Source organism: Cetorhinus maximus, chromosome 6 (genome assembly GCF_964194155.1).
Source record: "Cetorhinus maximus chromosome 6, sCetMax3.hap1.1, whole genome shotgun sequence".
In the NCBI taxonomy this organism is placed as follows: domain Eukaryota; kingdom Metazoa; phylum Chordata; class Chondrichthyes; order Lamniformes; family Cetorhinidae; genus Cetorhinus; species Cetorhinus maximus.
The window spans coordinates 153,206,598-153,234,251 of NC_135884.1; the positions used below are offsets into that span (position 1 = coordinate 153,206,598).

A 27,654-nucleotide genomic window follows, 5' to 3' on the forward strand; every position below is an offset into this window, starting at 1 on the left:
ATAATTCCAGATTTATTAATTGAATTTAAATAGCATTTAAAATTTATGGGATCTGAATCTGTGCTCCCAGAGCATTACCCTGGGTCTCTGGATTATTCGTTCAGTGACAATACCACTGCGCCACCGCCTCCCACTAAAAGTGTTAAATTAGAAGCCAGGCCTAGTTCCAGTGCCTAACGAGGGAAACATCAACCTGGTCAAAGCACAGAGAGTAGAAAAGGAGATGTGAAATCAGAAAAAAAAAATTGCAGCTCTCTTCGCTTGAGACACGCAGAGGCAGAGAGGCCAAGAAAGAGAGTGAGCGAGCGAGCGAGGGCGGGAGAGCGAGCGAGGGCGGGAGAGCGAGCGAGGGCGGGAGAGCGAGCGAGGGCGGGAGAGCGAGCGAGGGCGGGAGAGCGAGCGAGGGCGGGAGAGCGAGCGAGGGCGGGAGAGCGGGAGAGCGAGCGAGAGTGAAAGTGGGAGCGAGCAAGTGAGAGCGGGACAAGGCGAGAGAGGGCGGGGGTGAGGGGGCGGGGGCGAGGGGGCGGGGGCGAGGGGGAGGGGGGCGAGAAAGAGAGAGATGGAGGGAGTGCCGGAGTCAGAGAGCATTTCAGATGCAGACTCTGTGTGAGACTTGAAGGGAAATGCTTGTTATGGACACAAGGGTCTTGGAACTGCGGCAGATTTCCAGAATTCTCCTGATTTTGTCTCAAACAAACCCCAGGGAGCGTCTCAAAATCATAATCCCAGCTATATGATGTAAGAGGTTGAGCAGCCCTGTTTGTAGTGTTTATATACTGAACAATCGGTGAATGATGTCGGTCAGATATTGGAGTCTGATTTTAAAGATGCACACTCTCTTTCTCTCTGCCTGACTGGGTCTATTACAGAATACTGCCCTAATATAAATCGAATTGTTCATTGGCCAGGTTTTTAATCGCCGCCTGGGCAAGATCATTTTGAGTTTCTGGGACTAAACCGACCTCCTTCCTCCCAATAAGTGAGGGGTAGGGGGATGGGGCAGGGAAATCAAAGATCCTGCTGGAAACTGGATCTACAACAGGGATTAGGGAACTGGAGTAAGGCCATTCAGCCCCTCGAGCCAGTTCTGCCATTTCAACTGGATCAACAGCAACCTGCATTTATATAGCACCTTTAATGCTGGAAAACACTCCATGGCTTGGCTGACCTGGGCCTGAGCTCCATTTACGCCCCCCCCCCCCCCACCCCACCTTTGCTGCATACCCCTCACAAAGAAAATCAGTCCGTCAGTCAGTTTTGGTCTTGAAACATTTAATTGCCCCCCAACAACCAGGCGCACACAGCCCGAGATAGTGGAATGAGCGAGAAGCCAATACCTACACAACACGGAGGTGCGTCTTTTAGGAAACACTTCACTCTCCAGAATACTGCAAGGCTCAGGCATAATCCCTGCAACGTTCTAACTGATCCACTTCGAGAGATTGAAGTCAAAGCCCCATTCTGGGCGGGGCAGTAAAAAGACCTCCTGCTGGTTTGTGTTTCTGAGCAGCCAGCCACTCAGCGTTGAACATTAATCACACAACAAGCAGCAGCAGCAGCAGAGAGTGCACGGGCAAACAAACATCAGTCCAAGGTCACCTGCTGTCGAGATGGGAATCAGCCACCAGCGCTTTGACTCAAGAAATGGACTGGGGAGTTATTTTAATCTCCCACCTGTAGTGTGTAGCTCAGCGTGGCTTCAACGAATCATAGAATCACACAGCACAGGAGGCCACTCTACCCATCATCTGCTCTTTGAAACAGCTATCCAAACAGGCTCACTCCCCCTGCTCGTTCCTCACAGCTCGACAAATTTATTCCCGTCAGCCCAAGTGCCCTTTTGAACCTGTTTCCACCACCCTTTCAGGGCAGTACACATTTCAGAGCAGAACTTGCTGCATTGTATATTCACTGACCTACATTAGCTCCCAGTCAGGCAATGCCTCGATTTAAAATTCTCCGCCAAGTGATCAAATCCCTCCACGGCCTCACACCCCCCCCTCCCTATCCCTGTAACCTCCAAACAGCTCCACAACTCTCCGATATCTCCGCACTCTGCTCATTCTGGACTTTTGCACATTCCCAATTTTTAAAATCGTTCTACCATCAGCGGCCGTACCTTCATCTGCCTGGGCACCAAACTCTGGCATTCCCTCTCCAAACCTCTGCAATTCTTGACCTTCTCTCACCCTTTGAGACACCCCTTAAAACCTACCGCTTTGACCAAGATTTTGGCCATCTGACCGAACATCTCCTTATGCAGTACAGTGTCTAATTTTGCTTTATAACATGTCATGAAGTAACGTGGGATGTTTTATCCCAGTCGGTATATAAATACAAGTTGTAAACTGGAAAAAAAATTTTCATCACCCCTCTGGTTTTGCCAAATTCTCTTAAATTTTTATCCTTGAGTACTCACCCACCCTGCCACTGGAAACAGTTTCTCCGCATTTTTAAAAAAAAATTCATTCATAGAATGGGGGTGTCACTGGCTAGGCCAGCATTTACTGCCCAACCGAACTGCCCTTGAGAACTGAGTGGCTTGCTAGGCCATTTCAGGGGGCATTTAAGAGCCAACCACGTTGCTGCGGGTCTGGAGTCAAATGTAGGCCAGACCGGGTAAGGATGGCAGATTTCCTTCCCTAAAGGGCGTCAGTGAACCAGGTGGGTTTTTACGACAATCGGCAATGGTTTCATGGTCAGCATTAGACTTTTAAATCCATCATTTTAATTCAATCTGTTGGGTGAGATTGAAACCAGAGTCCCCAGAGCATTACCCTGGGTCTCTGAATGACTAGTCCAGTGACAATATCACTATGCCATCACCTCCCCGTCATTTACTCTATCAAAACCCTTTGTAATTTTGAACACCTCTATTAAATCTGCCCTTAACCTTTTCTTTTCGGAAGAGAAGAACCCAGTTTCTCTACATAAAGCCACAGAACAGGAGTTAAACATGAGTAACTCACCTCCTGACTCCCTAAAGCCTGTCCACATCTACATGGCTCAAGTCAGGAGCGTGATGGAATACTCCCCACTTGCCTGGATGAGTGCAGCTCCCACAACACTCAAGAAGTTTGATACCATCCAGGACAAAGCAGCCTGCTTGATTGGCACCACATCCACAAACATTCACTCCCTCCAACACTGACGTACAGTAGCAGCAGTGTGTACCATCTACAAGATACACTGCAGGAACTCACCAAGGCTCCTTAGACAGCACCTTCCAAACCCACGGCCACTACCATCTAGAAGGAGAACAGATGCATGGGAACACCACCAAGTTCCAGTCACATCCTGACTTGGAAATATATCGCCATTCCTTCACTGTCACTGGGTCAAAATCTTGAATCTCCCTCCCTAACAGCACTGTGGGTGTACCTACACCACATGGACTGCAGCGGGTCAAGAAGGCAGTTCACCAGCAAAAGGGCAATTAGGGATGGGCAATAAATGCTGGGCATGCCGGCAACGCTCACATAATTAAAATGTCGATAAACACACAGTTACTGATCGCTATCCAGTAACCCGTTCTGAAATACTGTCCAGGTGTGACCGGCAGGTAAGCACTCCATCAGGTTTGGGAGTGACCCGCTGTCGCGCAGAATAACTCTGATGCTGCCTGTGTTCACAGGTTAGGGATGGGAAACCTCCCAAACCCTAATCTCAGCCATGTCAGCCCTCAGGCCGCTGGGATTCCCTTACTAAACCTCCACTTCCATTTCCTCCTTTAAAAGATTCCTTAAGCCTTTACAAAACACTGGTTCCGTCTCAACTGGAATACGTGTCCAATTCTGGGCACCACACTTTAGGAAGGATGCAAAGGCTTTAGAGAGGGTGCAGAAAAATTTTACGAGAGTAGTTCCAGGAATTGGTTACGTTCAGTTACGTGGACAGATTGGAGAAGCTGGGGTTGTTCTGCTCAGAGAAGGTCGGGAGGAGATTTGATGGAGGTGTCCAAAAGCACTGGGGGCCTGGACAGAGTTGGCAGGGAGAAACTGTTCCATTGGCAGGAAGGTTGAAATCTGAGGGTACAGATTTGTACTGGCTGGCAAAAGAATCAACGGCAACATGAGGAAAATCTTTTACACACAGCGAGTGGTTAGGATCAGGAATGCACTGGCTGGGAGTGTGGTGGAAGCAGATTCAATCGAGGCTTTCAAAAGGAATTGGATAATTATCAAAAGAAAAATAGTTTGCTGGACTACAGGGAAAGTGGGTGTGGGATCGGCTGAGTTGCTCTTGCAGGGAGCTGACATGGAACCAATGGGCCAAATGGTGGTCTCCTGTGCTGTACCCCATTCTATGATTCAATAAAACCTACCTCTGACCAAATAAAAGCAGAAAATGCTGGAAATCTCTACACTGGGGAAACCACTTTGTGGAACACCTCCGTTCAGTCTCCAAGCATCACCCTGAGCTTCCAGTCACTTGTTATTTCAATTCTCCACCTTGCTCTCACTCTGACCTTTGTCCTTGGACCACTGCGGTGCTCCAATGAAGCTCAGTGCAAGTTCGAGGTCCAGCACCTCACCTTTCAACTCAGCACTCCACAACCTTCTGGACTCAACTTAAGAGTTCAACAATTTTAGATATAACCTCTGCCTCATTTCTTTCTTTATTCCTCCACGTTGCTTCCAGATGGCCGTTCGTCAGCCATTCACACCCCATTGGTGCCTCAGCTGAATCTGCCTCCACCACACTCCCGGGCAGTGCATTCCAGACATGAACCAATCGCTGCGTATGAAAAAGGTTTTCATGTCGTCGTTGCTTTTTTTGAAAATTACCTTAAATCTGTACCCTCTCGTTCTTGATCTTTCCACCCACGGGATATAGTTTCTTCCTATCTTATGATTTTGAACACCTCTATCAAATCTCCTCCAATCTATCTACGTCACCGAAATTCCTCATCCCCGGAACCATTCTTGTGAATCTGCATTCTCTCTAATACCTTCACATCCTTCCTAAAGTGTGGCACCCAGAATTGGACGCAATACTCCAGTGAAGGCTGAACCAGTGTTCTGTACAAATTTAACATAACTTCCTTGCTCTTGTACTCTATGTCCCAGTGTATAAAGCCCAGGAGAGTGTACACTTCTATTAACCGCGCTCTCAACCTATGCTGTCAGATTCAATGATTTATGCACATATATACCCAGGTCCCTTTGCTCCTTTGAAGTTGCGTCCTTTATTTTATATTGTTTCTCCATGTTCTTCCTGCCAAATTGAATCACTTCACATTTCTCTGCAAAAAGCTTCATCTGCCACTTGTCTGCCCTTTCCACCAACCTGTCTGTGACCTTTTGAAGTTCTATACAACCCTCCTCACAGTTCACAATGCTTCCAAGTTCGATATCATCCACAAAGTTTGAAATTGTGCCCAGTACACCAAGGTCTCGGTCATTAATATAGGAAAAGCAAGGGTCCCAACACTGACCCCTGGGGAACACTAATACAAACCTTCCTCCAGTCTGAAAAACATCCATTAACCACGACTCTGTTTCCTGTCACTCAGCCAATTCTGTATCCATGTTGCTACTAATCCCTTTAATTCCATGAGCTCTAACTTTGCTCACAAGTCTGTTGCATGGCACTTTATGGACTTTTGGAAGTCCATGTACAATACATCAACAGCATTGCCCCCATCAACCCTCTTTTACCTCTTCAATAAACTCCACCGAGTTAGTTAAACACGATTTCCCCTTAAGAAATGGGTGCTGTCCTTCCTCAATTAACTGAATGGTGGTACAGGCTTGATGTAGACCATGTGTCCCACTTCTGCATCTATATTTTAGGTCCTTCTGTATAAGGTCTTGGTTAATTCCAGTAACATGAAATGTCCAGCACAGAAAGAGGCCACTCAGCCCAACTGGTCTATCCCATGCGTTGGAGCACTGACTGCAGAGTTGACTGCCCCATTCCATAAGTCAAGGGAAAAAGTCAGCGTGGGTATACATGGGAACGAGAGGATCCAGTCCTACTGAGAGTTCTGAAAAATCAGGGCTGTGTTATGTGTAGAAAAGATTAAGGGACAGAGATATAAACAAACGTGTTCAAACTGTCAAAAGGTTTTAGGAAAGGTGAATAGTGAAAGGTTAATGCCGCTGCTCTTTCGTTTAGTAAACAAGGGGGCATTGACATTGGAAGGTGGGCTGGCATTTATTGACCATCTCGAATTCTGCTCGAGAAGGCAGTGGCTGCTACCATCTTGAACATCTGGTGGCAGTTTTGGTACAAATTACTAGGCCACATCAACAGGCAGGTGAGAGTCAACCACTTTGCTGTGGGTCTGGAGTCACATGTAGGCCAGACCAGGTAAGGAGGGCAGATTTCCTTCCCTAAAGGGACATTAGTGAAGCAGATGGGGTTTTATTGACAATCTGACAGCTTCCTGGTCAATTCAACTGGGGCCTGGTTTCTATTTCCACATTTCCTTTTAAAAACTGAATTCAAATGTTTTCAAATAAAGAAGTTGGAATCTATCAATTGTAAAAGACTCAAGTCACCATATTTAAAAGGGAGATTTAGATAAACAGAAATAAAATACTGCAAGGCATGGGAGAGAGCAGGGTGACTGGGTGACAGTTAGCGGGAGGGTGGGGAGAGGGGGTGTCTAGTACAGACACCTTGGGCTGAACTCCCTACTTCTGAACTCAAATACTTATATTCAACAAAAACAGACAAAGCACAGCAAGGCTACAAGAATGAGAAAACATTTAAAGGTGTGTTCTGGCTTGGATCATTGGGTAGCTCCCCTGTCTTCGAGTAAGAAAGTTGTGGGTTCAAACCCCATTCCAGACTGACACTCCCAGTGCAGTACTGAGGGGACACTGCATTGTCAAAGATGGTCAGCTGGACATAAAGGATCCCACAGCACTATTTGAAGAAAAGTAGGGCAGATCTCCTGGTGCTCTGGCCAGCACTCTCTCCCAAAAACTCCTCCACAAAATATGTTAAAGTAATTCATTGGCTGTGAAACACTGATGTTACTCACTTAACGCGTTTAATTTTCCTTCCAACTTTCTCAATACTTGCACCTGTTACAGCATTCCTCACCACCTCAACCAAATGGCCCTTGTCCTGTACATCTTGCCACAGTTCAGTCTGGCAGTGCAAACATAAAACCCATTAGAAGAGGTTACAAGAGATAGCCAAGCATTTATATAGCGCCTTTCACAACCTCAGGGCCTCTTTATCACTTTACAGTCAATGTAGTATTTATTAACAGTTGCTTGGCATACAGAACACAGACAAAGCTGAAAAGAGAGACATATTGCCGAAGCATTTCATCTTGCACTCATCAGGACAAATGAAAGAATGCCAAATTTCAAGCAATTATGACAACTTATACAACAGGAGATAAGTTGGTAAGTTGACTCTGAATGGCCGAGGTGTTGCCATGGAGAGAGCAACAGGGAACTACAGGCTCCCCAAGCTCCCGGGTAATTCAAAAAAAAGGCACAAGGCTGGAACATATTCCTTTTGTTTGCAGAGAAAGGGTCCCTGTGTATGAATGTGTGTCGCTTCAAGCAGGTGTAAATGAGCCACATTATGCGCTCAGCTGATTATTTTTAATTGGTTGTTAGCGCAGCTATTGGCAGCAGTCTTTTCTCCGGTCGTATAAATCGTTGTGATTGTTTGAAATTTAGCATTCCTGAGTTTGTCCTGATGAGTGCAAGACAAAAAGATTTGGCAACATGTCTCTCTTTACAGCAACATTGAAGTATTTCTTGCATAGTCAATGTTGTAATGTTGGAAACGTGGCAGTCAATTAATGCACAGCAAGCTCCCACAAAAAAAACAAAGTGATAATAACCCAATTAATTTTTTTTTTCCAAAAAATGATATTGGTTAAGGGATAAAGATTGGGCCCAGGACACCATAAGAACTCTCTTCCTCCATGGAAGAATAAGAAAGACTTGCATTTATATAGTGCCTTTCATGACCACTGGACATCTGAAACTTCTTTGCAGCTAATGAAGTACTTGAGAAGCTGAGTCACAATGGCAATGTAGGAAATGTGGCAGCCAATTTGCACACAGCAAGCTCCCACAAACGTCTCTGTAATGATGATCATATAATCTGGTTAATTGGTGCTGTCTGAGGAATAATTATTGACCAGGACGCCATGGAGAGCTTCCTGCTCTTGAGCGCTCCAGTCAAAGCTTTTCAACTTGCACTCATCCGGACAGATGCAAGAATGCCAAATTTCAAAGGAAGCCACAGTCTATCCTCCATCAGAAAAAAGTATGGATTGGTTGGCCGACTAGCTCCGATTGGTTGAGGTGCTGCCCTGCTCTTCTTCAAAATGGTGCTGGGGAATTTATTTTTTTCACATCCACCCGAGGAGGGCAGATGGGGGCTGACAAAGGAGACTGTCGCAGATTGGAAACATTTCTCTCCGCAGACAGCCAGACCCGCTGAGTGCTTCCAGCATTTTCTGCTTGAATGGTCCACAGACACACACAAGATGACTGCAGACACCAGGTGCCGCAAACATTCAAGCTCCAGGTGAAACCTGGAGGGGAGCCAGACTTTCCTAGCGCGACCACGAAATAAACTGTCGCCGCGAAGGGGAGGTCATTAGAAAGGGTGCTTCAAGTTGTAAAGTGCTGATTAAAAGGGAGAGTACTCTGTGTTATATTTGGAGCAAGTCATAAAAAGTCATTTGGATGATTTAATTATGTATTATTCCTGCATATTTAACGAACTCAGCATCTACTACCCGGTGCCTTCTGCACTCGTGCTCCTCTCTGCAAACAAAAATTAGAAGTCACTCATCCAGGCTGAAAGAGGGGGATGGGTATGAAAAGGGCTCAGTGGGATTTTCTCATTAGCTGAAGACTGATCTCACCGTATTTTGAAAATAAAAAAAATTTAAAAATCGCTCCAATTACTGCCAAAAAAAAAAACAATGGCTTGATACACTGCTGATCTGCCCGCTGGGACAGAGGCCACATCCTGTTCCCATTCCCGCCAGGTATCTATAGTAACACAATTCAGGAAAAGGGGAGAAGCTAGACTTACTGCACCTGACCCTGTGGAAAGGCTGGTATTTCTATAGCAACTTCCACAAACAGGAGCTTCAAAGCAGTTCACAGCCAGTGAAGTGCATTTCTGAAATGTAGCCACTGTTCTAATGTAGGAAACGCAGCAGCCAAATTACACAGCAAGCTCCCACAAACAGCAATGTGATAATGACCAGATAATCTGTTTTTTGCGACGTTGATTAAAAGTTCGCTATTGACCTGGGGACAGCTCCCCCCTGCTTGCCTTCAAACAATGCCATGGGATCATTTACGTCCGGCTGAGAGGGCAGAAGGTGCCTGGGTTTAAATGTCTCATCTAAAAGGCAGTGCATCTCTGTCCTCCTCCATTGCAATGAAAATACCAGCCTGGATTTTGTGCTTCAATCTCCGGATTGGGACTTGAACCCATCACCTTCTGAACTCAGGAGGGTGAGGCTGAGGTAGCAACATGCATTTCAAGAGCAGTTCTCAAACAGAAAGACATCATGCGGGGTGACATTGATTGTATAAATAAAGATTGAAGTAGGTACTGTGCACACAGGCTGAAGTCAGCGTCATCTGGAGGGTGACGGTCTCAAACTGGTTAATACCGGTTAACATCACAAGTGCAACACTTACACAGCAAGAATAGAAATGCTGGCACAGGCGTTTAACTTGGAAGGGATCAGTTTGGTAGAAAGGTTGTGTAGGAGCTGAGGATCGGCTAAGTGGGAGGGGGAACAAAACGAGATAACAATGTTGAATTGTACACGGTCTTGAATGTAGTAAACGTTCCAAGGGGAACATTCCGAAAGGAGAAAACTGACAGTAAACAGCAACCGGAGAAGTCATTTTTTGACAAGTCATTGAATGTGAGCATCGCTGGCAAGGACAGCATTCATTGCCCACCCCCTGGGATGCTCATGAGGTAGTGATGGTGGGCCACCATCTTGAACCACGGGCAGTTTGATAAGATTGAGTGGCCAATTCAGAGGGCAATTAAGAGACAATCGCAATGTGGGACCAGAGTCACATCTAGGTCCAGAATCAGGTAAGAACGACAGATGTCCTTTTGGACATCAGTAAACCAGCTGGGACAAACCAACAGTTTTCATGGTCACTTTTACTGATGCCAACTTGTTATTTCCAGATCCCTTATTTAAAAAGAGATAAACAATTAAAATTTTCATCCTTCGCCTCCATGGCCTCGCCCCTCTCTATCTCTGTAATCTAACCTCACAACTTGCCAAGGTCTCAGCATTCTTCCAATTCTGATTTCTTGCGCATTCCCAATTTTAATTGCTCCACCATTGGAGGTCGTGGCTTCAGTGGCGTAGGCCCCAAGCTCTGGAATTCCTTCCTAGTCTCTCAACCTCGCTTTCCTTCCTTAAAATCTACCTTTTTGACCAAGCCTTCAGTCATCTTTCCCGATATCCTCACCCAACAAAAACCTCTCTCAGTTTTGAGGGTTTTAATCGACCCCCAGCATCCACAGCCTTTTGGGAGAGAGTTCCACTCTCCTTTGCATGAAAAATTGCTTCCTGATTTCACTCCTAATTAGCCCAGCCTTAATTTTAACCTTGTTCTGGTTTCCCCCTCAGAGAAAATAGTTTCTCCATATCCATCTTATCGAATACTTTTAATATTTTAAACACGCTTGATGCATTCAAGCTCTCTGTCCAGGAGGCGACAGATGGATGTTAAGCTCTTGAAGAATTAGCACATGCTGTTAATGTTGCAAATGCTGTGATAATTGAGTGCATGGTCTAGATGTGAGTAAGAGCAGCTGATACTAACTGGGGAAAAGGCTAGGGCACACACACATATATAAGAACCAGTTTCCACTTGCGTCAGGGAGAAACTGTGTGGAAGGGAAAAGTAGTCTGCACTTAGGTTTCTTCACAAAGCCCAGCGTAACCAATGTGGGAGACTGACAGGCTCCAGCTTCTTCATTTGCCAGAAACACCTTCAACAAATTAACACACTGCGGCGGGAGACCACATATCGGTTGGTCAAATGCACAGGGTACGGGTGATACGACCACCCGATCCCCAAGTGGACAACAAGGGACAACCTGGGGCCAAGAGTCTCAGGCCATAGGACACATCACAACAACTGCCCACAAACATCAGATACAGGAAGCACTTCATTCCTGGCATCTCAGGCACCATCGAATGGATGGCCAAACCAGACAGCCCATGATAAACTTTTGTCATGCAAGTATCAGTAGTAGTGTTTTAAAAATCTCAAGCAGATCACCCCTCAGACAACTAAACTGCAAGGAACTGAAGCCTACCCAACCTTTCCTGTTAGTTAAAAGTTAAAAATTAAAAAATGCAAAGTAGAAGCTGAAGTCAGGCGGAATATTTTTCACCCAAAATTTTAGGAAGCTGTAGAATAATTTACCATGGAAAAACACTAAATTAGACAGCATGTCTGGAGTCATAGGCCAATTCCAGGATCCTCTCACAACAGGAACCCAGCAGAGTTTCACAAGCTACAATCACAATTATATCAGCACACAACTCGTGCAGGGAAACTTTGAACACAGCAACAGAACCATAGCAACGTGGTAAATCTGACCATCAATGGGGTTGTCAACCCTCCAAGGTTGTCCTGGAGTCTCTAGGGATCAAAGACTAATCTCCTGTGAGCAAAACCCAGGAGAAAAATCATAGGGACGTTTTAAAAAAGATTTTTTTATTTTCCTTTAATGCTTTTGTTTGTTAATTATAATAATATTGGAGACGGTTAAAAGGTTTTTTGACTGGCAAAAACCCACCCTTGTAAATAATCACCTACTCCTGTCCTGTCGGGTTTCAACTAAAACAAGTTGTATTTATATAACGCCTTTAAACATAATGAAACATTCCAAAGTGCTTCACAAGAACACGAGAGCAAAATTAAACACCGAGCCACACAAGGAGCTATGAGGTCAGGTGACCAAAAGTTTGGTCAAAGAGGTAGATTTAAAGGAGTGTCTTAAAGAGGGAATGTGAGGTAGAGAGGCGGAGGGGTATAGGAAGGGAATTCCAAGGCCCAGGCAACGGAAGGCGCGGCCACCAATGTTGAGCGCTTAAAATCAGGGATATACAAGAGGCCAGAATTAGAGGAACAAAGGTATCTTCCAGGTTGTGGGATTTGGGACCATTACAGTTATAGGGAACAGCCAAGCCAGAAGGATGAGAACTTTAAAATCAAGGCATTGATTGACTGAGAGCCAATGTTGGTCAGTGAGTACAGGAGTGATAGGGGAGTTGGATCTGGTGTGAGTTAAGACATGGGATGACCTCAAGTTTACAGAGCGTAAAATGTGGGAGATCAGCCAGGGGTGTGTTGGAATAGTCAAGTCTAGAGGTAACAACGGCGTGTTCATTTACCAAATTCGCTAGATTCTGGAAAGGTTCCATCAGACTGGAAAGGCATGAGGGATGAGGGTTTCAGCAGCAGATGAGCTGAGACAGGAGCAAAGTCAGGCAATGTTACAAAGTGGAAATAGGTGGTCTTAGTGAAGGCAAGGACGCATAGTGAGAAGCTCATCTCAGGATCAAATGCAACACCAAGGTTGCGAACAGACTGACTTAATCTCAAACTGTTGCCAGGGAGAGGAATGGAGTCAGTAGCTAGGGATCCGCCAGCTAGAAATGTAAAAACAGATAGCAAAAGTTTCTACAGGTATTTAAAAAGGAAAAAAGTAAAGTGAGTGTCAATACTCTAGAGAGTGACAGTGGGGAGTTAATAGTAGATAAGGAAATGGAGGATGAACTAAACAAATATTTTGCCTCTGTCTTCACTACAGAGGATATTAGAAACATTTTAGTAATAGCTGTAAATCAGGAGGTGGAAGTGAGAGGGGAACTTGGTGGAATTACAATCACTAGGGAAGAGGTACTGAGCAAACTGATGGAGCTGTGGGCTGACAAACCTCCAGGTCCCGATGGACTTCATCCTAGGGTCTTAAAGAGGTGGCTAATGAGGAAGTAGATGCGTTGGTGTTAAATTTCCCAAATTCGCTAGAATCTGTAAAGACTCCATCAGACTGGAAAGTAGCAAATATAACCCCTCTATTCAAGAAGGGAGGGAGGCAGAAAACATGAAACTACAGGCCAGTTAGCTTGGCATCTGTCCTGGGGAAAGTGTTAGAATCGATCATTAAGAGGTTATAGCCGGGCACCCGAGGTAATCAGGAAGAGGCAGCATGGTTTTGTGAAAGGTCAACCAATTTATTGGAGTTCTTTGAAGGGGTAACATGTGCTGTGGATAAAGGAGAGCCTGTAGACGTGCTGTACTTGGATTTCCTGAAGGCATCTGATAAGGTGTCACGTCCAAGGTTATTGAGGAAAATAAAAGCTCATGGTGTAGGGGGTAACATATTAGCATGGATAAAAGATTGTTTTCTGCCAGCCAGCCATAGTATACATACGAACATATGAACATACAAACTAGGAGCAGGAGTAGGCCACTCGGCCCTTCGAGCCTGCTCTGCCATTCAATCCAGATCATGGCTGATCTGACTGTAACCTCCCGCCTAACCCGATAACCTTTCACCCCACTTTGTTAATCACCCCCCTTGTTAATCAAGAATCTATCTCCCTCTGCCTTGAAAATATTCAAAGACTCTGCTGCCACTGTATTTTGAGGAAGAGAGTTCCAAAGGTTCACGGACCTCAGTAATAATTTCTCCCCATCTCTGTCTTAAATGAGCGACCTCTTTATTTTTAAACAGTGACTCCGAGTTCTAGATTCTCCCACAAGAGGAAACATCCTCTTCACATCCACCCTGTCAAGACCCCTCAGGATCTTAAGGGTTTCAATCAAGTCACCTCTTACTCTTCTAAATTCCAGTGAACACAAGCCTAACCTGTCCAATCTCTTTCCCCATAAGACAACCTGCCCATTTCTGATATAAGCCTAGTAAACCTTCTCTGAACTGCTTCTAACACATTCACATCTTAAAGAAGGAAACCAGTACTGTACACATTACTCCAGATGTGGTCTCACCAATGCCCTGTACAACTGAAGCATAACCTCCCTACTTTTGAAATCAATTCCCCTCACAATAAATGATAACATTCTATTAGCTTTCCTAACTAACTGCTGTACCTGCATTTTGCAATTCATGCACTAGGACACCCCGATCCCTCTGAATCTCAGAGCTCTGCAATCCCTCACCATTGAGATGATACGATTCTTTTTTATTCTTCCTGCTAAAATTAACAATTTCATATTTGCCCACATTATACTCCATTTGCCAGATCTTTGCCCACTCATTTAACCTATGTCACTTTGTACCCTCCTTACAATTTACTTTCCTACCTATCTTAATGTCATCAGCAAATTTAGTAATCATACCATCAGTCCCTTCATCCAAGTCATTTATATAAACTGTAAAAAGTTGAGGCCCCAGCACTGATCCCTGTGGCACACCACTTATCACATCCTGCCACCCAGAAATGTTGAAATGGCAAGCGTCCAAGGGCCCAAACACTCCTTTCAAGTGAAGCAGCATTTCACTTGCACTTCCCTCAACTTAGTCTACTGCATTCGTTGCTCCCAATGCGATTTCCTCGACATTGGAGAGGCCAAACACAGACTGGGTGACCGCTTTGCAGAACACCTTCGGTCTGTCCGCAAGCATGACCCAGACCTCCCTGTCGCTTGCCATTTCAACACTCCACCCTGCTCTCATGCCCACTTGTCCGTCCTTGGCCTGCTGCATTGTTCCAGTGAAGCTCAACGCAAACTGGAGTAACAGCACCTCATCTTCCGACTAGGCACTTTACAGCCTTCCAGACTGAATATTGAGTTCAACAATTTTAGATCATGAACTCTCTCCTCCATCCTCACCCCCTTTCCGGTCCCTCTATTTTCCAATAATTTATATAGATTTTTCTTTTCCCACCTATTTCCATTATTTTTAAATGCATTTCCATCCATTGTTTTATCTCTACCTTTTAGCCTATTTTGATCCCTTCCCCCCACCCCACCCCCACTAGGGCTATCTGTCCCTTGCTCGTCCTGCTTTCTACCCTTAATGTCACCTATTAGCACATTCCTTAGATAATATCACCACCTTCAACACCTCTTTGTCCTTTTGTCATTGACACCTTTTGGTTATCTCCACCTATCACTGGCCCTCTATCCAGCTCTACCTGTCCCAGCCCCCCTTAAACCAGCTTAAATTTCACCTCTTTTCTATTTTTCCTTAGATTTGTTGAAGAGTCATACGTACTCAAAACTTTAACCGTGTTCCTCTCCGCAGATGCTGTCAGACCTGCTGAGTTTTCCCAGGTATTTTTGTTTTTGTTTTGGGTAGGAAAGTATGTTGTGAAGAGGAGATAAGGAGGCTGCAGACAGATTTAGATAGGTTCAGTGAACAGGCAAAAATCTGGCAGATTGAGTATAATGTGGGGAAATGTGAAGTTGTTCACTTTGACAGGAAGAACAAAAAAGCAGAGTATTACTTAAAGGGAGAACAGCTGCCGAGTTCCGAGGTGCAGAGGGATCTAGGTGTTCTAGTACATGAGTCACAAAAAGTTAGTATGCAGGTACAGCAAGTAATTAAGAAGGCTAATGGAATGCTATCCTTTATAACGAGATGAACTGAACATAAAAGTAAGGATAAAAACAAAAAGCTAAAAGCTACTGCGGATGCTGGAAATCCAAAACAAAAACAGAACTACCTGGAAAAACTCAGCAGGTCCGGCAGCATCGGTGGAGAAGAAAAGAGCCGACGTCTCGAGTCCAACATGACCCTTCAACAGATGCTGCCAGACCTGCTGAGTTTTTCCAGGTAATTCTGTTTTTATAAAAGTAAGGATGTTATGCTTCAGTCATACAGGGCATTGGTGAGAACACACTGCGAATACTGTGTGCAGTTTTGGTCTCTTTATTTAAGGAAGGATGTAAATGTGTTGGGGGCAGTACAGAGGAGGTTTACTAGATTGATACCTGGAATGAGCGGGGTTGTCTTGTGAGGAAAGGTTGGATAGACTGGGCTTGTTTCCACTGGAGTTTAGAAGAGTGAGGGGTGACTCAATTGAAGTATATAAGACCCCGAATGGTCTTGACAAGGTGGATGTGGAAAGGATGTTTCCTCTTGTAGTCAAGTCCAGAACTAGGGGGCATTGTTTGAAAATTAGGGGTCACCCTTTTAGGACAGAGATGAGATTTTTTTTTCTCTGAGGGACTTTGCTCTTGTGTGATTTTGGAACTCTCTGCATCAGAAGGTGGTGGAAGTGGGGTCACTGAATATTTTTAAGGCAGAGGTAGATGCCTGTTAGGCAAGGGAATCAAAGGTTATCGTGGGTAGATTGGAACATGGAATTAAAAATGCAGGCAGATCAGACATGATCCTATGGAATGGTGCAGCAGGCTTGAGGGGCTGAATGGCCTATTTCTGTTCCTATTTCGTAAGCTCATTTGAAATAGAGTTTGGAGCGGGGATCGTTCAATCTGTACAATATTTCTGCTCATCTCCGATGGTGACCAGCACCACCCAGGGTGACCAGCAATAGTCCCACCACATCTGAGTCTGCGGCAGGTGGTGAGGGAGCCAACAAGAGGGAAAAACATACTTGACCTCATCCTCACCAACCTGCCTGCCGCAGATGCATCTGTCCATGACAGTATCGGTAGGAGTGAACACCACACAGTCCTTGTGGAGACAAAGTCCCGCCTTCACATTAAGGATACCCTCCATCGTGTTGTGTGGCACTACCACCGTGCTAAATGCGATACATTTTGAACAGGTCTAGCAACTCAAAACTGGGCATCCATGAGGTGCTGTGGGCCATCAGCATCAGCAGAATTGTACTCAAACACAATCTGTAACCTCATGGCCCAGCATATCCCCCACTCTACCATTATCATCAAGCCAGGGGATCAACCCTGGTTCAATGAAGAGTGCAGGAGGGCATGCCAGGAGCAGCACCAGGCATACCCAAAAATGAGGTGTCAACCTGGTGAAGCTATAACACAGGACTACTTGCATGCCAAACAGCATAAGCAGCAAGTGATAGACAGAGCTAAGTGATCCCACTACCAACGGATCTGTAAGGCCAACTTACAGATCTAAACTCTGCAGTCCTGCCACATCCAGTCGTGAATGGTGGTGGACAATTAAACAACTCACTGGAGGAGCAGGCTCCACAAATATCTACATCCTCAATGATGGAGGAGCCCAGCACATCAGTGCAAAAGATAAGGCTGAAGCATTCACAACAATCTTCAACCAGAAGTGCCAAGTGGATGATCCATCTCGAACCTCCAGAGGTTCCCAGCATCACAGATGCCAGTCTTCAGCCAATTCGATTCACTCCACGTGATATCAAGAAATGGCTGAAGACACTGGATACTGCAAAGGCTATGGGCCTTGACAATGTTCCGGCAATAGTACTGAAGACTTGTGCTCCAGAACTTGTCACGCCCCATGCCAAGCTGTTCCAGTACAGCTACAACACTGGCATCTACCCAGCTATGTGGAAAATTGCCCAGGTATGTCCTGTACACAAAAAACAGGACAAATCCAACCCAGCCAATTACTGCCCTATCGGTCATCAGTAAAGTAATGGAAGGGGTCATCAACAGTGCTTTTAAGCGGCACTTGCTTAGCAATAACCTGCTCACTGATGCCCAGTTTGGGTTCCGCCAGGGCCACTCAGCTCCTGGCCTCATACAGCCTTGGTTCAAACATGGGCGAAAGAGCTGACCAGAGGTGAGGTGAGACTGACTGCCCTTGACATCAAGGCATCATTTGACTGAGTGTGGCAACAAGGGGCCCAAGCAAAACTGGAATCAATGGGAATCAGGGGGAAAACTCTCCACTGGTTGGAGTCATACCTAGCACAAAGGAAGATGGTTGTGGTTGTTGGAGGTCAATCATCTCAGCTCCAGGACATCACTGCAGGATTTCCTCAGGGTAGTGTTCTAGGCCCAACCAACTTCAGCTGCTTCATCAATGACCTTCCTTCCACCATAAGGCCAGAAGTGGGGATCTTCGTTGATGATTGCACAATGTTCAGCACCATTTGCGACTCCTCAGATACTGAAGCAGTCCATGTCCAAATGCAGCAAGACCTGGACAATATCCAGGCTTGGGCTGACAAGTGGCAAGTAATATTCGTGCCACACAGGTGTCAGGCAACGACCATCTCCAACAAGAGCGAGAGTCCAACCATCGCCCCTTGATGTTCAATGGCATTACCATCACTGAATCCCCCACTATCAACATCCTGGGGGTTACCATTAACCAGAAACTGAACTGGACTAGCCATATAAATACTGTGGTTACAAGAGCAGGTCAGAGGCTAGGAATCCTGCAACGAGTAACTCACTTCCAGACTCCTCAAAGCCTGTCCACCATCTACAAGACACAACTCAGGAATACTCTCCACTTGCCTGGATGAGTGCAGCTCCTACAACACTGAAGAAGCTGGACACCGTCCAGGACAAAGCAGTCCGCTTGATTGTTTGTGGATGTGGTGCCATTCATTCCTTCCACCACCAATGCACAGGAGCAGCAGTGTGCACCATCTACAAGATGCACTGCAGGGATTCACCAACGCTTCTTAGACAGCACCTTCCCAACCCACGACCACTACCATCTAGGAGGACAAGGGCAGCAGATAATTGGGAACATCACCACCAGGGAGTTCCCCTCCAAGTCACTCACCATCCTGACTTGGAAATATATCACTGTTCCTTCACTGTCGCTGGGTCAAAATCCTGGAACTCCCTTCCTAACAGCACTGTGGGTGTACCTACACCACATAGACTGCAGTGATTCAAGAAGGCAACTCAAGGACAACAAATGCTGGCCCAGCCAGCGAAGCCCACATCGCGTGAATGAATTTTTTTTTAAAAAAATCTCAGGACCAGGATCTCAACATAGCTAGCCATTCATCTCAGTGCTGCTTGTGGGATCTTGCTGTGCATAAACTGGTCAGCCCACTGCCTTTTTGCACACAAGAGCCGTTGCACTTCAAAACAAATCAAAACTATTTACACTTTGAAATGTTTATGAGGTCGAACATAAGGCACTAAATAAATTGTTGTCCCTTATAAAACCTTGATTCAGTTACCTTTTAAGTTATTTAGGTCTCTGGATAAGGGCCTGTTTTATTGTACAGGTGTCTGTTCAGACAGGTTTCACATTTTTATCTATTCCACACACCGTTGTTAATAAGTAACCATAATATGTATCTATATATATCTACATTTACACAGATTTTGAAATGAACAGACTACACATCAATATAATGTATATATTTTAATCTGTTATTTTACTATTATATATGTAATCTATATATACACACTGACTAATCTGTTAGGTTACTATATATAAATTCTATATATGAATACATAGAAATAAGATCACTCTAATCTAGTAATGGATGTATCGCTGAATGGTGGGAGTCAGCCGTGAGTGATAGTCTTTATTTAACTCTTACTGAATGTTTGAATCTAACCAAGACTTCCAGTGCTTCACCAAAATAACCCATCTGCAACAGCTCAGCTACCAGGCGGGATAATTCCTGTCACTATGGGAACAGCAGCGTCTAATAAGCTGTGAGCAGTGATATCACACAGAGAGCCCAAGCCTGTTCCTAACATGGCGTGGGGAGGGCTCCACAGTCAGTCAATCATAGGGTCTGGAAGTTCAGGAGGACGACATTTGGCCTGTGGTGTGGGTGTCAACTCTTTGGAAGAGTTATCCCATTAATCTCGCTCCCTTGCTCTTTCCCTACAGCCCTGCAAATATTCTCTGACAAATATTTACACAATTCCCTTTTGAAAGTTACTATTGCATCCGTTTCCACTGCCCTTTGAGGCAATGCATCATAACTCACTGCGTGAATAAGAAATCCTCATCTCCCCTTGAATCAACTCCAGAATGATTCAAAAGGCAGATCTTTAACTGGGAACACCCAATACAATCACGGAATTCTTTAGCACAGACAGCATTTCCCTTAATCCTCCCGTGCAATCTGAAGCATGTTAGATTGAAGAATGCCTCAGTAACAGAAGTTACTGCTTCCTCAATACACGGCCACCAGCCTTTAGCTCTCATACATTTGCACAATTTGAATTTTTACTCAAGAGTGTGGGGATGTCGCTGGCAAGGCCAGCACTTCCTTCCGAATACAACCAAGTGGTTTCTTCGGCTATTTCAGACGGCCGTTAAGAGTCAACCACATTGCTGTGGGCCTGGAGACACATGTAGGCCAGACCGGGTAAGGACAGCAGATTTCCATCCCTAAAGGACATTAGTGAACCAGGTGATTGTTTTTTTTTTAAAAAAACAATCCAATAGTTTCATGATCACAATTACTGAGACTATTCCAGATTTTTCTCATTGATTGAACTGAAATTCCCCAGCTACCTTGGTGGGATTTGAACTCATGGCTCTGGAGGATTAGTCCCAGCGCCTGGATTACTTGTCTAATAACATAATCACTGTGCTACTGTGCCCATAAAATATACAAGCACACAAAGAGGAATTCTCAATGGGGGCTTGTGTATTGGATAGGGACTGCACAAAGCTACAATCACCAAATTCCCTCCTCTCATGTTCTGATATTGGGCCAGTGGGCCCAACAAGTATGGGTTGCATCACACATTCACCTAAAGCTGAAAGCCTCATCCCGTCACCTCTGGATTCTACTATTCCAATGCTCTCCTGGCTGGTCTCCCATCATCCTGCCTTTGTAAAGATGGGCTCATCCAAACACTGCCCCCATATGCTAACTTGCACCAAATGTCATGCACCCATCACCCTGGTGTTCATCGACCTAACACTGGCCCTTGATGCTCCAAAGCTTCCAATTTAAGATTCTTATTCCCATCTTCCAATGCCTTCATAGCCTTGTCCCTCCCTATCTCGGTGATCTCCTCCACACAATCCTCCCAAACTCTGCTCCTCTTGATCTGGCCTGCTGGGCTGTCTCTCCTTTCAGCCCATCACCAGTAGCCATGAGGACCCATGCTCTGTAATTAATGCCATAAATCTATCACCTCTCACTTCTTCTGTACAGTGTTTGATAAAATCCACTTCTGAACAAGTTTTTGGTCACTCTCTCCTATTATATCCTTTGCACCAGCATTCAATTCCGCCCAAGTAAACCTCTGAGATATACCTTCTGATGTTTTCTCTATCTAACCCCGTGCTGTACCTGTCCTGGGAGTGTTTGATGGGGACAGTGTAGAGGGAGATTTACTTTGTATCTAACCCCGTGCTGTACCTGTCCTGGGAGTGTTTGATGGGGACAGTGTAGAGGGAGCTTTACTCTGTATCTAACCCTGTGCTGTACCTGTCCTGGGAGTGTTTGATGGGGACAGTGTAGAGGGAGATTTACTTTGTATCTAACCCCGTGCTGTACCTGTCCTGGGAGCGTTTGATGGGGACAGTGTAGAGGGAGATTTACTTTGTATCTAACCCCGTGCTGTACCTGTCCTGGGAGCGTTTGATGGGGACAGTGTAGAGGGAGATTTACCCTGTATCTAACCCCATGTTGTACCTGTCCTGGGAGTGTTTGATGGAGACAGTGTAGAGGGAGCTTTACTCTGTATCTAACCCCGTGCTGTACCTGCCCTGGGAGTGTTTGATGGGGACAGTGTAGAGGGAGCTTTACTCTGTATCTAACCCTGTGCTGCGCCTGTCCTGGGAGTGTTTAATTCTACCGAGTGTGTGATATGATTTATTTCCATTTCTCACTACTGACAGCCCTTACTGTGTTGAGAGAAAAAAAAACCAAAAAGGAAATATCTCAAAAACACTTTAAAGCCAGTGAATACTTCTTAAGTTTGGTCACAGTTATAATGCAGAAAATATGACAGCCAATTTGTGCACAGCCAGCTCCCACAAAACAGCAAGTGATAATGACCAAATAATTTGTAGTGATATTGCTTGAGGGATAAATATTGTCCCAAGAGAACCAGGAATAACTCCCCCACTGTACTTTACAATAGAGCCATGGAATCTTTGACGGCCACACAAGAGGCAGGCTTGGCCTTCAACTAATGTCTCATCTGCAAGACAGCACCTCTGAGAGCAGGACACCCACAATTCTGCACTGGGAGTGTGTCAGCCTGGATATTTGCTCAAATGTTACCCACCAATTCAGTGCCGACACCTGATGAAACGTACATGTGAAAAACTGAAGATTTAAGCAGTGCCCTTAAATACGATGGCAGCACCATTCAGTTGAGGAGAACAAAAGAAACATATCGAGTTCCTCCATACTTTTCTTTAATTAATTCAGGGGATGTGGGCATCGCTGACTAGGCCAGCAATTACTGCCCATCCCTAGTTGACCTTGAGAAGGTGGTGGTGAGCTGCCTTCTTGAACCGCTGCAGTCCATGTGGTGTAGGTACACCCACAGTGCTGTTAGGAAGGGAGTTCCAGGATTTTGACCTAGCGACAGTGAAGGAACGGCGATATATTTCCAAGTCAGGATGGTGAGTGACTTGGAGGGGAACTTCCAGGTGGTGGTGTTCCCATGTGTCTGCTGCTCTTGTCTGCCAGATCGTAGTGGTTGTGGGTTTGGAAGGTGCTGTCTAAGGAGCCTTGGTGAATTCCTGCAGTGCATCTTGTAGATGGTACACACTGCTGCTACTGTGCGTCGGTGGTGAAGGGAGTGAATGTTTGTGGATGGGGTGCCAATTAAGTGGGTTGCTTTGTCCTGGATGGTGTCAAGCTTCTTGAGTATTGTGGGAGCTGCACTCATCCAGGCAAGTGGGGAGTATTCCATCACACTCCTGACTTGTGCCTTGTAGATGGTGGACAGGCTTTGGGGAGTCAGGAGGTGAGTTACTCGTTGCAGGATTCCTAGCCTCTGACCTGCTCTTGTAGCCATAGTATTTATATGGCTAATCCAGTTCAGTTTCTGGTCAATGGTAACCCCCAGGATGTTGATAGTGGGGGATTCAGTGATGGTAATGCCATTGAACATCAAGAAGTGATGGTTAGATTCTCTCTTGTTGGAGACGGTCATCAACTGGCACTTGTGTGGCATGAATGTTACTTACCACTTGTCAGCCCAAGCCTGGATATTGTCCAGGTCTTGCTGCATTTGGACATGGACTGCTTCAGTATCTGAGGAGTTGCGAGCGGTGCTGAACATTGTGCAATCATCAGCGAACATCCCCACTTCTGACCTTATGATGGAAGGAAAGACATTGATGAAGCAGCTGAAGGTAACTAGGCCAAGGACACTACCCTGAGGAACTCCTGCATGATGTCCTGGAGCTGAGATGATTGACCTTCGGTATGACTCCAACCTGTGGAGAGTTTTCCCCCCGATTTCCATTGAGTCCAGTTTTGCTAGGGCTCCTTGATGCCACACTTGTTCAAATGCTGCCTTGATGTCAAGTGCAGTCACTCTCACCTCACCTCGGGAGTTCAGCTCTTTTGTCCATGTTTGAACCAAGGCTGTAATGAGGTCAGGAGCTGAGTGGAACCCAAACTGGGCATCAGTAAGCAGGTTATTGCTAAGCAAGTGTCGCTTGATTGCACTGTTGTTAACCCCTACTCTTAATTTATTTATGATTGAGGGTAGACTGATGGGGCGGTAATTGGCCAAGTTGGATTTCTCTTGCTTTTTGTGTACAGGACATACCTGGGCAATTTTCCACATAGTTGGGTAGATGCCAGTGTTGTAGCCGTACTGGAACAGCTTTTCTAGGGGTGCGGCAAGTTCTGGGGCAGAAGTCTTCAGTACTATTGCTGGAATATTGTAGGGGCCCATAGCCTTTGCAGTATCCAGTGTCTTCAGCCGTTTCTTGGTATCACGTGGAGTGAATCAAATTGGCTGAAGACTGGCATCTGTGATGCTGGGGACCTCCAGAGGAGGCCGAGATGGATCATCCACTCAGCACTTCTGGCCTCCTCCTCCAGTGAGTTGTTTAATTGTCCACCACCATTCACAACCGGAAGTGGCAGGACTGCAGAGCTTAGATCTGATCCGTTGGTTGTGGGGTTGCTTAGCTCTGTCTATCACTTGCTGCTTATGCTGTTTGGCACACAAGTAGTCCTGTGTTATAGCTTCACCAGGTTGATACTTCATTTTTAGGTGTGCCTGTTGCTGCTCCTGGCATGTCCTCCTGCACCCTTCATTGAACCAGGGTTGATCCCCTGGCTTGATGGTAATGGTAGAGTGGGGGATATGCTGGGCCATGAGGTTACAGATTGTGTTTGAGTACAATTCTGCTGCTGATGGTGGCCCACAGCGCCTCATGGATGCTCAGTCTTGAGTTGCTAGATCTGTTCGAAATCTATCCCATTTAGCATGGTGAAGGGTATCCTCAATGTGAAGGTGGGACTTCATCTCCACAAGGACTGTGCTCCTACCGATACTGTCATGGACAGATGCATCTGCGGCAGGCAGGTTGGTGAGGATGAGGTCAAGTATGTTTTTCCCTCTTGGTTCCCTCACCACCTCCCGCAGACCCAGTCTAGCAGCTATGTCATTTAGAACTGGACCAGCTCGGTCAGTAGTGGTGCTACTGAGCCACTCTTGGTGATGGACATTGAAGTCCCCCACGCAGAGTACATTTTGTGCCCTTGCCACCCTCAGTGCTTCCTCCAAGTGGTGTTCAACATGGAGGAGCACTGATTCATCAGCTGAGGGAGGGCAGTATGTGATAATCAGCAGGAGGTTTCATGGGATCAATCGGAGTAACGTTGAGGACTCTCAGTACAACTCCCTCCGGACTGTATACCACTGTACTGCCACCTCTGCTGGTGATAGTGGTGTCTGGGAAATTATCTGTAAGATATGATTCCGTAAAGGTGACTATGTCAGGCTTGACTAGTCTGTGAGACACTCCCCCAAATGTCCGTAAGGAGGACTTTACAGGGTCGACAGTTGTCGTTCCCGGCGCCTGGGTCAATGCCGGGTGGTCTGTCCGGTTTCATTCCTTTTTTGAGACTTTGTGGTGGTTTGCTAGGCCATTTAAGAGGCAATCAGGCATTTGAGAGTCAACCACATGGGTCACATGTAGGCCAGAGCAGGTCACAATGGCTGATTCCCTTCCCTAAAGGACATTAGTGAACCAGATGGGTTTTTTTTTTAACAACAATCAGCAATGATTTTTATCGATTCAAACCCAGGTCCCTGGAGCATTACCCTGGGTCTCTGGATTACTCGTCTAGTGACAATACCACTACGCCACCTCCTTCCCTGAGGAAGTTTGTCAAGTTAAAACTGAACATTGACTAGACCACTAAGAATTTCAAATGAAAGTGGCCGGTTTTTCAAATCACTTACTGTACAAATGTCAGTAACTCTTCCAAAAAGCACAAACTACACAAAGGAAATATCCAGATTTCATACATTCCCTAATGCAGTAGCCCTGGTTAAATTTGGCAGCAGATATATGATGCAGCTGACTGTCTCCAATGCCAGATAAATGGGAAGTATCTTATTCCTGGATTAAGAATGCTACAGAATGGGACTGAGTGGGAAGTGATTCGGACCATTGGAATTCTAAACTTGGAAGGGAGCAATGCATCTGTGCTCCAAAGTGTGGTGAACAGAGAGCTGCTCCTCCCATCCCAGAGCTGGCTCGCTCAGTGAGGATTGCAGGCAACACAAAACTAGGAGGGAGAAGGAATGGTGAGGAGAGGAAAGGGACGCAAGGAGAGAAAAAAGAGAGTAGACGGGGAGGAGGGGAGAGGAGGAAAGGAGAGGGGGAAAGATGGGGAGAGGTTTTAGAAGGATTGCAGAGACAGCGGGAAAGGAGTGGATTTTGAGTGAATGAGGGGTAAGTGCAGATGGGGAAAGGGGGAAGAAAGAAGAAGGGAGAGAAGAGACAAGACAAGTGGAGGCCATTCAGCCCCTTTAGCCTGTTCCACAATTCATTTAGGTCATGGCTGATCTCTACCACAACTCCATAACCAACAACATCCTTACAGATTTGCTGGTCATTATTACAATGCAGTTTGTGCTTTAGCTGACTGAAATTTCCTACATTACAACAACTACACTTCAAAAAAAAATACTTCAATAACTGTTAAACATTCTGGGAAGTCTCAAGGTCACAAAAGTGCTAAATAAATGCAAGTCCTTCTTTTCACCCGTCAGTTTGGATGTGAAGTAACATAATTTGTCGACTTAAAGCTCCTTTAAGCTGTGTTGTTGTTGAAATAACGTCCAGCAGCATGAATCAGCATTGAAGGCAGAAACTGGCAAATAGACAGTTGCCACCTCTCCCGGAAAGAGGAGCATAAAAGGATTTGGAAATGCACAGAAGCTGTTGCTTCAGTGCAGTTTGTCACAAGGAGAGGGCGAGGATAATCTACTCACTCATGTGACAAGATCAAAGGGCAGACAACGTGACTGCCCTCAAGATGTGTACGCAAAATATTTCTCACAGCACACCGCCCCCACCCCCGCTACAAAACGAAGCTTTTTGAAGAGTCTAGAAGAGGTGTAATCTTGTAGCAGACACTCTGACTCAATGTAAAGGGAAAAAAATAATTATAATAGCCCCTTAATCTTAGGAACATTCCAAAGCACTTTACTGCCAATGAAGTACTATTTTTTTTTAAAAAATGCAGCAAGTGTGTAATGTGAGAAACATGGCAGCCAATTTGCACACAGTAAGATCCCACAAAAAGCAATGTGCTAATGATTGTTGAGTGAATAACATTGGTCAGGGCAATAGGAAGAACTCCCCTGCTCTACTTCAAACTAATTCCATTGGATCTTTTACACCCACCCAAGAGGACAAAGGTTCCCTTCGATGACCCAAGCTGCTCCTAACCCATTTCCTGATCAGTTGTTGATCAACCTTCCACATTACTACCATCTCCAGACAGCAGAACGTACTGGAGGATAATTTGCCAATGTGACAAGAGCCAAAATTAGAGTCAAGGCTTTTTTTAAAAAAACTCAACTTGGGTCCACAGCAGTTGCCCTCGATACTCACTGTGGGGGGAGAATAAGGGAGATACCTGGCTCCTGATTGCCTCAGTCAACTGTTGCTGAAACCCTCTCACACGCCTTTGTTACCTCCAGACTCAACTTTCATTGCTTTCCCGGATGGTCTCCCATCCTCTGTAAACTTGAACTCACCAAACCTCTGGTGCCTATATCGGAACTCACACCAACTCCCATTCACTCATCACCCCTGTGCTCACTGACCTATATTGGTTTCCAGTCCCCAAAAAGCCTCTCCCTTTAAATTTTCATCATTGTTTTCAAACCCCTCGATGCCGTAGCCTCCTCCCAGCTCCACAGCCTCCTCCCAGCTCCGTAGCCTCCTCCCAGCTCCGTAACCCTCGGAGATATCTGCACTCCTCTAACTCCGGCCTCTTGCAAATCCACGATTTCATTGCTCAGTTACTGGTGCCGGTGCCTTCAGCTGCCTGGGCCCCATGCCCTGGAACTCCCTTCCTAAACCTTTCCGCCTCTTCATCGCTCTACCCTGCTTCAAGGTGCACCTGATATCCAAAAGTTTGGTCAAAGAGGTAGATCAACTGTCCCAATGGCTCAGTATCAAAATTTGTTTGCTAAGATTCCTGTGAAGCTCCTTAGGATCATTTGCCATGTTCAAGTTGCTGAATCCTATTGTTGTTATAACCCATTCGAAACAAATGGATTTTACGTGTGATCTCCAGGATATGAATGTGGGGCCGGCGGA

The 27,654-nt window shown here is 45.6% G+C and overlaps 1 protein-coding gene across 1 annotated transcript in view; it reads right to left on the bottom strand.

The window, feature by feature from the left end:
* cmtm4 (CKLF-like MARVEL transmembrane domain containing 4) overlaps positions 1-27,654 on the bottom strand; it is a 62,721-nt gene that overhangs the window by 21,079 nt on the left and 13,988 nt on the right. The gene's annotated exons all lie outside the window — the stretch shown is intronic.